This window comes from Castor canadensis, chromosome 1 (genome assembly GCF_047511655.1).
Source record: "Castor canadensis chromosome 1, mCasCan1.hap1v2, whole genome shotgun sequence".
Classification (NCBI taxonomy): domain Eukaryota; kingdom Metazoa; phylum Chordata; class Mammalia; order Rodentia; family Castoridae; genus Castor; species Castor canadensis.
The window spans coordinates 186,030,066-186,041,209 of record NC_133386.1 but is presented as its reverse complement, the minus strand read 5'-3'; the positions used below and the strand labels follow the sequence as shown (position 1 = coordinate 186,041,209).

The 11,144-nt window shown below is 34.2% G+C and overlaps 1 pseudogene; it reads right to left on the bottom strand.

The window, feature by feature from the left end:
• Positions 1 to 9,318: 9,318 nt before the first annotated feature.
• LOC109676602 (olfactory receptor 5D18-like) lies at positions 9,319 to 10,244 on the bottom strand (annotated as a pseudogene).
• Between the last annotated feature and the right edge of the window lie 900 nt (positions 10,245 to 11,144).

The window sequence follows — 11,144 nt, the reverse complement described above, 5'->3', positions numbered from 1 at the left end:
TTATCCAAAGTAAGGGATTTGACTGGAGTATTTCCAAATGTGCATAAAATGTAATTTGATCATGTTCACACCTTAGCTCTCTTTCTCATCTGCTCCTATTCCTTTACCCTTCCACTGCCTCATTTTTACTTTCACGTTCTTTCATTGTTCCTTTTTGTTTGTTTTTTATTGTTGTGCTGAGTGGGAGTACATTGCAGAATTTTCAAAAGTTCTTCAATGTATCAAATATATCGTACTTGATATTACCTCCTCAATGGTTCTCCTATATTGCCCTCTATCCCTATTCCTGGAATAGTTTCAACAGGTATTAATTTTCGATGTACATATGTACACAATATTTGCACCATATTCACTCCCGTATCCTCTTTCCTGCACCCTACCTATCCCACTGGTACACCACCATCCCCAGGAGGATCTGTTCTGTGCTCCTGTTCTCTGAGAAAAAGGAAAAAAAATAACATTTTTGCTTATTTAAAATAGCTACAGAGTTTTCTTCTGACATTTCCATGTATATATGTATTATAACCTGTACTGCTTCATCGCCTCCATTTTTCTTCATTCTACCTTAGCTTCTTTTTTATGATGCTTTCAGCTGGTTTAAAAATTCTATATTCATTCATGTGTAGAGAACACATCAACCATATTCAATTTCATAATTTCCTTCTTTTACCCTACCCCTCTCATAAGTGACCTCTACTTAGTGTGACCTATTTTTCCTAATATTGCTGTATTTGTATTAGGTCTATATTAAACACATGAGAGAAAACATGAGGCTTTTGACCTTCTGAACCTGACTAACTTCTCTTTAGATGATGTTCTCCAGTTCCATTTATTTACCTGAAAATGACAACATTTCATTCTTCTTTGTAGCTGAATAAAATTCCATTGTGTATAAATTCCACATTTTCTTAACCTATTCATCAATAATGGGGCATCTTGGCTGTTTCCATAGCTTAACTAATGTGGATAATGCTGCAAAAAACATGGGTGTGCAGGTGCCTTTCTCATAACCTGACTTAAATTCCTTCAGATTTATTCCTAAGTGTGGTAGTGCTAGATTATATGGCAGGTCTATTTTTAATTTTTTTTAAAGAAACCTCCATACTGTTTTCCATATTGGTTTTACTAATTTACATTCCTACCAGCAGCGTATGATAACCTCACTCCTGTTTGTTTTCCCTAGCTCCAACAAATAGAGAAAAGGTGCTATTTTTCTTGCTTATTTCACTTCACATGATAATCTCCACTTCCATCAATTTTCCATCAAATAACATAGTATCTTTCTTCTTCATGGCTGAGTAAAACTCCGATTCTTAAGATTTCTTTAAATCATGAAAGAATATGAAATGTTATCAAAATCTTTTTATACATATATTGAGATTATTATAATTTTCATTCTTTATCCTATTGATGTGTGGTATTACATTTATTGATTTGTGTAATATAGTAAAGCATCACTGCATCATAGGATAAAATTTGTTCATGGGTATGTAATCTCTTTCACATACTATTGAATCATATTTGCTATATCAATGATTTTGAAATTTTTGACACTTGTTTTGTGGCCTGATTTATGATCTGTCTTTATTGATTGCTTTGTGTGTAGATGAGAAAGATGTGCAGTTCTCAAATGTTAAATGAAATGTTCTACAAATTCCTGTTAAATCCATTTGTTCTGTGGCTTCATTTAGTCAGAGAGGGATGCTCTCATACACTGTTACAGTGAATGTAAATTAATATCACCATTAAATATAACAGCATAGAATTCTTCACAAAATTATAAATAAAACTTATCATTACAGTTCATGTCTTTAATCACAGGGATTGTGTATGATCACAAGCTCAAGAACAGCCAGGACAGAACACTAAAGCCCTCTCTCATATTAAAATAAAAAACATAAAAGTACTATGTGAGGAGCTGTCCCACTCCTGAAGATTTAAATATATATACAGACACACATATATGTATTTTATTATTCCCTGGGGCAGAGTGGAAAGACTGAGAATTAGAAATCCCAGAGTTTAAGAGCATGCCATGTGAAAAAAAATTATGACTTATTTTGAATTTAGATTTGCAGGGTTAAGGCAGAGAAACATATTAAAGTGCAATATGGAATTAACTATATAGGCAAAAAATTTAATATTATCATTGTTGATGCTTAATATCATTGAGTGAATATGTTATAAATATTAATTTGTTTAGAAATTTGGGGGTTTTATTACTGATATAGGGCTGTCATAATCAGTTATCAAGTTAGTATTATGTTTTCTGAACTTAGAAAATTAGATCTTAAAGTCTATCTGAACATTGATTTAAAAGAAACATAAATTTTATAATCTTTTCATATATTTCATAGGTTTGTATTTTACATTTATATTTAGATCTATATGTATATGAACATAAATCTGTTTTTGGAAGAGACATCAGTACTATTCACCACATTTGTAATATGAAATCAAAATTCATGCTCATTGATAGATGAGTGGATAAAGAAAATGTGTTAATACATAATAATTATTATTTAGCCCCCAAAAATGAAATTCTAAAATTCTGTCATTAGCAACAACAAAGACAGCACAGTATATTAAGTGTCATAAGACAGGCACAGAAAGAAAAATCCAGCAGTTTCTCATCTATATGTGGAAGACAGAATTAATCCTGAGTAGTCTAGAATGGTTCTCAGAACCTGGGGATGTATAAGGAAACATTGTAGGGAGTACAGAAGTATAGTTGGAAAGGATAAATAATAGCTGATATTCTCTATGAGAACTAGGTTGACAATAATTAATGAATATTTTCACTATCTAATGGAAAAGATTTTGAATATTCCAAGCAAGAAAAAATAATAAATTTCTGAGGTAATATGTATACCAGTTACCCTAATCTGATCATTACATATCCTATAAGTGTGTTGAAATGTTAAAAAGTGTTCCATAGTAATACTGAGTTAATATGTTAATTAAAATGTATACCTTTGTAATTTTAAAAACATTACATCAGATAAAGGTGATTAATTTTAATTATTTGTTTTGTTACCTCTAGAGAATGGGGCAGTAGATAGTCTCCAGGGACCCTGTCCCCAAGGTTGTAAATATAGACATAAGATTGCATGTGTCACTCACAACCAGGAGAGATCCTAACTTTGCCATCAGCAGCTTTATTTTCATATATAAGAGAAAGAGTGGCACTAATTTCAATCCTGAAATCATCTCAGGAAGAAGGAACCCTACTTCATTAGAACCAGACTGCTACTGAGTATCATGAGAATGTTTATATGTCAGTCTTTGCTACAGTCAGTTATTGCTGAGTGGAAATTTCACTAGAAACATTTCACATTTGTTTTATCTTCATGTTGTGTTCTAGTATATCTCTGTGACATTTACACTGTCATTGGAATATTTCATAGAGGTCTGCAATCTCTAGTTTTCTCACTAATTGAAAATATAATAATTAATAATGGAAATGTTAATATCTGAATATAGAGAGTCTGGAGTTAGAAATGGATACATTGTTAGGAGTCTGACAATCAGAGCTCTAGACATAGATGTGTACATTGGTCTGCATAACAGGTCATTGAAAACTTCAAGACTTCTCTGGCTACTAATTTTCATCTCTAAAATGAGGAAATAAACTATAATACCTATGTAACTTCTCCTAATTTTATTATTACGTGTGGCAGTGTGGAAAGACTGATAATTAGTATTCCCAGAGTTAAAGAACATGCTATGTGAAAAAATAATGACTTATTTTGAATTTAGATTTACTGGGTAAGACAGAGAATCAGATTAAAGTGCAATATGAAATTAACTATATAGGCAAAAAAATAGTTTTTATCATTGTTGGTGCTTAGTCTTATTGAGTAAATATGTTATAAATATTAATTTGTTTAGAAATTTGGGGTTTTATTACTAATAGAAGGCTGTCATAATTATTGTGTTAATGTTATGTTTTCTGAACTTATAAAATTAGACTTTACAGTCTATGTGAAAATCAATTCAAAATAAACATAGAGGTTATAATTTAACTTTCATATATTTGCAAGTCCCACTCTTCTTGATTTTTCTGGCCATCTACAGAGTCACTGTGGTATGAAATGTTGGGATGATCCTCATAAATAATATTAATGGCAAACTGCACACCCCATGTACTTCTTCCTCAGCCACCTCTAATTTGTGGATTTCTTCTATTCCTGCACCGTTGCTCCTGAGATGCTGGAGAACATAGTTGCTGAAGACAGAGCTGTTTCATTTACAGAATGTGTGCTACAATACTATTTCTTTGCTACCTTTGTGGTAACTGAAGCCTTTTTGTTAATAGCAATGTCTTATGACTGTTTGGTGGCCATCTGCAACCCTCTGCTCTACACAGTTGTCCCATCCTAGAAGCTCTGTGCCATGCTGATGCTGGGGTCCTCTGCATGAGGAAAGGTCTGATCCTTGATTTTTACATGCTGTGCTCTACAGTTATCTTTCATTGGTTTCAGCACCATTGATTGCTTTTCTTGTGAGTTCTCATCATTGCTTCCCCTCTGCTGCTCTGACACTTTTGTCAATCAGCTACTGATGCTCATTTTTTTCTGCATTTAATGTTGTCATCACACTGCTTGCCATTCTCTTATCTTATTTGCTCATTATTGCTACCATCCTGAAGATGTGTTCCTCCAGTGAGTGCTGCAAAGCCTTCTCCACCTGTGCTTCACAGCTGATGCCATCACCATCTTCCACAACACCACCTTGTTCCTGTACTGTGTGCCCAATTCCCAAAGCTCCAGACTCACAGTGAAAGTGGCCTCTGTGGTTTACACAGTAGTGATCCCAGGTAAAGAAATAGTCAAAGTATCCCTATTTTCAGCCAACATGATCCTATACCTCAAAGACCCAAAAAGCTCCACCTTAACACAACTAAACACTATAGACAGCTTCAGCAATATAGAATTATACAAAATCAACTTACAAAAATCAGTAGTCTTTCTATACACCAAAAACCAAAAGGTTGAGAAAAAATATAAGTAAACTATTCTGTTTACAATAGCCTCAAAAAAAATCAAATACCTAGGAATAAACTTAACAAAGGATGTAAATGACCTCTACAAGGAGTACTATAAATCACTGAAGAAAGAGATCGAAGAAGATTACAGAAGGTAGAAAGGTCTTCCATTTTCATGGATTGACAGAAACAACATAGTAAAAATAGCTATACTACCAAAAGCAATCTACATGTGCAATGCAATTCCCATGAAAACACTAATGAAATTCTCATAAAGATTGAAAAATCTATCCTAAAGTTCATTTGGAAGCACCAAAGACTATGAAAAGACAAAGCAATATTGAGGAAAAAGAGCAAAGGTGGAGGTATCACAATACCACAGAGCCATAACAATAAAAATAGCAGGGTACTAGCACAATAACAGATACGATGACCAGGGGACCAGAATAGAGGACCCAGATAAGAATCCACTCAGCTATGCCCACCTTATTTTCACAAAGCTGCCAAAAACATATGATGGAAAAAACCAGAGCCTTTTTAACAAATATTGCTGGGAAAATTGGGTATCTGCTTGCAGAAAACTGAGCCTAGACCCATGCTTATCACTCCATACTAGTATCAAGTCATAGTGGATTAAGGACCTTAAGGTATCAGACCTGAAACTCTGAAGTTAGTACACAAAAGAGCTGGAAATACTCTGGAAGCAATAGGTATAGTCAAGGACTTCCTTAGTAGAACTCAGCAGCCCAGAAACTAAGAGGAAGGATGGAAAAATGGGACTACATGAAATTAAGAAGCTTCTGCACAACAAAAGAAATTGTCTGTAAATTGAAGATACTACCCACAGAGTGGAATAAAATCTTTCCTTCTATACATCAGACAAAGGACTTATAATCAGAATATACAAGGAGCTCAAAAAACTAAACCTCCCAAAAGTCAGTGAACCAATATAGAAGTGGGCAACTGAAATAAACAGAACTTTTTCAAAGGAGGAAGTATAAATAGCCAAAAAAACACACAAAAAATGCTCCCCATCCCTGGCCCTTAAGGAAATGCAAATCAAAACCACACTAAGATTCCACCTCACTCCTGTTAGAATAGATAGTATCAAGAACACCACTAACAACAAATGGTGAGAATGCTGGGAAAAAAGAATCTTCATACACTGCTTGTGGGAATGTAAGCTAGGACAACCACTTTAGAAAACAATATGGAGGCTTCTTAAAAAACTAAACATAGATTTACCACATGATCCAGCAATACCACTCCTAGAGATATAGCTAAAGAATGCCACTCAGGTTATTACAAAGACTCCTGTGCACCCATATTTATTGCAGCACTATTCACAATAGCCAAGCAATGGAAACAGCCAAGATGACCCACTACTGATGAATAGATTAAGAAAATGCGGTATTTATATACAATGTAATTTTATTCCGTCACAAAGAAGAATGAAATTATGTCATTTGCAAGTAAATGGATGGAACTGGAGAACATCATCTTAAGCAAAGCTAGCCAGGCTCAGAAGACCAAAAATCGCACATTCTCCCTCATGTGTGGTTATATTCCTAAAACAAATAGAGTAATATTATTGGACATGGGTCACATACCAAGGGGAGAATGCGCATAGGAGGAATAGGGAAAGGGAAGGAAACCTAAGACTTGAATGTGGTTGATGTGCTCACTATAGAGGAGTGAATATAGTAATGTTAAGTTGGCAGAGGCCACTATGAGAAGGGGACTAGGAAGTAGTGATGTCTGGTAGAAATGAATCAATATGGGTTGTAATATACATATGCATGAAAGCAATGCTAGGAATCTATCCATATAGCTACTTTATCTTAAAGTAGCAAAATGCTATGCCTTTCTTATTATCTTTTATATTTTCTCTTCAACAAAACCAGAGAACAAGAGGGTGGAACAGGTTCTGCATGGGGGGGGGGCGGGAGGCAAACAATGCAAACACACGTTAGTAAATGTAAAAATGATAAAATAAAATAAAAATAAAAATAAAGTGTGAATTGGTCTTATAAAATTAGTCACACACTCAACAGCTCTTTTATGTAGGATGTAGGATCAGAAGCCAAATCAGAGATCCTCAAATACCAGAAAAAGGTGGGCCTTGCACTTTCTAGGGAAGTGCTCTACCACTTGAGACAAACACCTAGCCCTTTAACACAGAATTTTTGCCTTGGCTGACTCATTCCAGGATATTCCTACCTCCACCTCTCACATAGCTGGGATGTAGGCATGCATCATCACTCTCAGCTTGTTGAGATAAAGTTTTGCCAGTTTTTAACCTGGCTGGTCTTGAATCATCATCTTTCTATGTCTACCATTCAAGTACTTGTAATTACTTTGTGGGGCACCATGGCTGACCCAATATTGAAACATTCATGCGAATATTTTCATAGTCACTATACATAAATTGAATCATATATTAACATAAAAACTTAAAATTTTTAATCATATTTCATTTTTTCATTTACAAAACATATTTGTAGATATTTATAAGTACAGTGTATTTTGATTCATATGTATTTTAATGAAAGATAAACATAGATTAATTTTCATATCCATCATCGTAAACTTTTAGGATTTCCTTAGAAGAGAGTGCATTCAAAATTCTCTCTTCTAGCCATTTTCAGATATATAATACTTTACTTTCAATCATACTAAAACTCTTGTGCCACAGAATACCAAAACTTCTTCCTCCTACTTAACTGTGACTTGGAAGATCTGTGCAGTAACTTTCCCAGAAGTTGAGAAAGTCAATGACTGTAATGATTGCATACTAAACCACTTCAAGTGTACCTTGTATACACCACACAACAGATAGGCACATATACACAGAAAACATGCATCATTTTAGCTCAAGAAAATAGTAGTTATAATTTTGATTCAGTATTATATTCTGACCTCCTTAATTTTATTAATTCTGTTTTTTCTGTAATAAAACTTTTTTCTCAAAAATATACTTCCCCAAATTTTTTTCCATTCTCATTTTTCAAGGTAAGTTCAAATTATACCAAGTTTAGAAAAGCATTTCTCATTTACCTAATGGATTTCTCTTCTGTCAAACTCTCTGCAATACTTTTATTTCCTTCCATATAAAATGGTCACTTCCATTTTTTTTATTTATTAAGAGCTTACTTTATTCCAGGAGTAATATAAGGAAGAGGGATGGGAATAATATTACTTTACTTATGTAAATTATCTGTTATGATACATATGTTATCCTTTATGCTTCATAATCAGTCTATGAGTTATCTCATATTTCAGAATTATACATGTAATATTACAGATGAAAGATTGCTGGTATTTTCCAACAACAAAACACAGAGCCACATTTATTCATTTGATATCAAAATCTATCTCCATTCTATTGTTCAATATTTTTTATTGTTGTGCTGAGTGAGGGTACAATGTAGCACTTAAAAAGGTTCTTACAATATATCAAATACATCATACTTTAATTCACCCCCTCTACTGTTCTCTTTCATTTCCCCTCCCCTGATGTCCAGAATAGTTTCAACAGTTATCATTTTTGCATTTATATACATGTGTATATAGATTATTTGCATTTTATTCTTCCTCCTACCCATTTCCCTGCCACCTTATCCCCAACTCTGGTGCCTTACTATCCCTTCTCCCAGGCAGAACCTGTTCCACCCTCCTGTTCTCCAATTTTATAGAATAAAAAACATAAAAAGATAAAAAGAGAAACATGGCATTTTTGTTAGTTTGAGATAAAGATAGCTGCACAGGGAGTTTCCTTGTGTTGTTTCCATGCATATCTGTAGTACAACCCAATTAATTCATCTCTTCAGTACTCTTCACTCCACACTTGTTTACTTTCCATGGTGGCCCTGGCCAGTTTAAAATTTCTAAATTCATTACTGTACAGTGTCCACATCAACCACTTTCAAGTTTTTAGTTTCCTTCCCTTGTCCTATCCCTTCCATGCAAGGCCTTCTCTTAGTATAACCTGTGTCCCATGATTTTGCTGCATTTGTTTTTAGGTCTACAATCGACATATGAGGGAGAACATGCAGCTGTTGGTCTTCTAAGGCTGACTAACTTCACTTCAGATGATGTTCTCCAGTTTCATCCGTTTACCTGAGAATAACAAAATTTCATTCTTCTTTGTGGATGAGTAAAATCCCATTGTGTGTAAATGCCACATTTTCTTAATCCATTCATCAGTACCGGAACATCTTGGCTGTTTCCATAGCTTAGTTACTATTTAATTCTGCTAATGTTAATAATATCTTTGAAATAAAATTTTATGGACAAAATTTATATAAAGTAAATAAACTAAAATATCATTCTTAATAAGAAATAACTTTAGTGTCCAATATTTTTCCAACTGTATCCTTGACATCCTTGTTTCTCAGACTGTAGATCAGGGGATTCAACATAGGAATCACCACTGTGTAAAACACAGAGGCCACTTTCACAGTGTCCCGAGAGTTTTTAGAGTTGGGCACACAGTATAGGAATAAGATGGTTCCATGGAAGATGGTGATGGCCGTCAGGTGTGCAGCACAGGTGGAGAAGGCTTTGCGGTGCCCACTGGCCAAATGCATCTTGAGAATGGTTACAAAAATGACCACATAGAAGAGTAGGATGATAAGCAATGTGGTCACTTCATTAATCGTGGCAACAATGGAAAGCAGCAAAAGGTTGATTAAGTATCAGAGCACGAAAGGGAAAGCAATGAGGAGAATTCACAGAAAAAGTGATTGATAGTGATGAAACCATAAAAAGATAATTTTAAGGCAGAGCATGTCAGTATCAGGGAGCATGAGACACCCCATGCGTATGACCCCAGCAGTTGCATGGCACAGAGCTCCTGGGACATGGAGACTGTGTAGAGTAGAGGGTTGCAAATGGCCATAAAGCGGTCATAAGCCATCACTGCTAATAAAAAGGATTCAGTTACCACAAATGTGCAAAAGAAAAAGAATTGTATCATGCATCCTGAAAGTGAAATACTTCTGTCTTTTGCAAGTAGGTTCACCAGCATCTTGGGAGCAACAATGGGGGAATAGCAGAAATCCACAAAGGAGAGATGGCTGAGGAAGAAGTACATGGGGGTATGCAGTTTGGGGTTAATTTTGATTATGACAATCATTCCAATATTCCCTACCACAGTGATAATGTAAATGGCCAGGAAAATCAAGAAGAGTGGGATTTCCAGATCTGGATAATCTGAAAAGCCCAAAAGGGTGAACGTTCTATCTGAGAGTAGCATGGTTTCTGTTTGTCACAAACTGAAAGTCCTGAAAACAAAAGTAATGAGAGTTAAAAAAGGAAGCTTGGTTCATTCTCCTTACAGGTCTTTCAGAACCTAGGTCTGTATTGTACAAGAAAGACTACATGTCTAAATTTTTTAACAGGCATAACCATTTTTTTTCATTTATTCATACGTTCATATAATGTTTGGGTCATTTCTCCCACTACCCCCTGCACTCTGCATAACCATTTTTGAAAGCTTGTGAAGAAGAAAGAAAATATTGAATCAAATTATGATTTCTCAAATATAATATGAAAAAATAATAATGTGACACATTAAAATTGTCTTAAAATCGAATGGGGATTTGAAAGAGTAATACACTGGGTGAACTTGATCATTATATTCCTATAGTGGAAATATCAAAATTAAACAACTACTTTATACTTTTAATGTACACTGATATAAATTAAAAATTTACATATATATAATAGTCATGAAACACTAGAAATTGGTATCAAGATATTCATACATATTTTACATCAAAGATTTATATTAAAGTTTCATATTGAACATTGAAATTTCATAGAATATTGGCCTAACATAATATCATGACTACTAACCTCAGTCCTATAATCAGTAATAATAATGAGAAATTTCAAAACAAATTAATTATTAATTATATAATAATTAATTGTAGTTCATTATGTATAATTAAATAAAATCATACATTATATATTCACACTCTATCTTTTCTTTGACAGGTCAAACTTCTTTTTTATTTTATTTATTTATTCATATATGCATAGATTGGGCCATTTGCCCCCCTGCCCCCCATCCCTCTCCCCCCCTTTCCAGGCAGAACCTGTTCTGCCCTTATCTCTCATTTTGTTGAAGAGAAAACATAAGCAATAGTAAGAA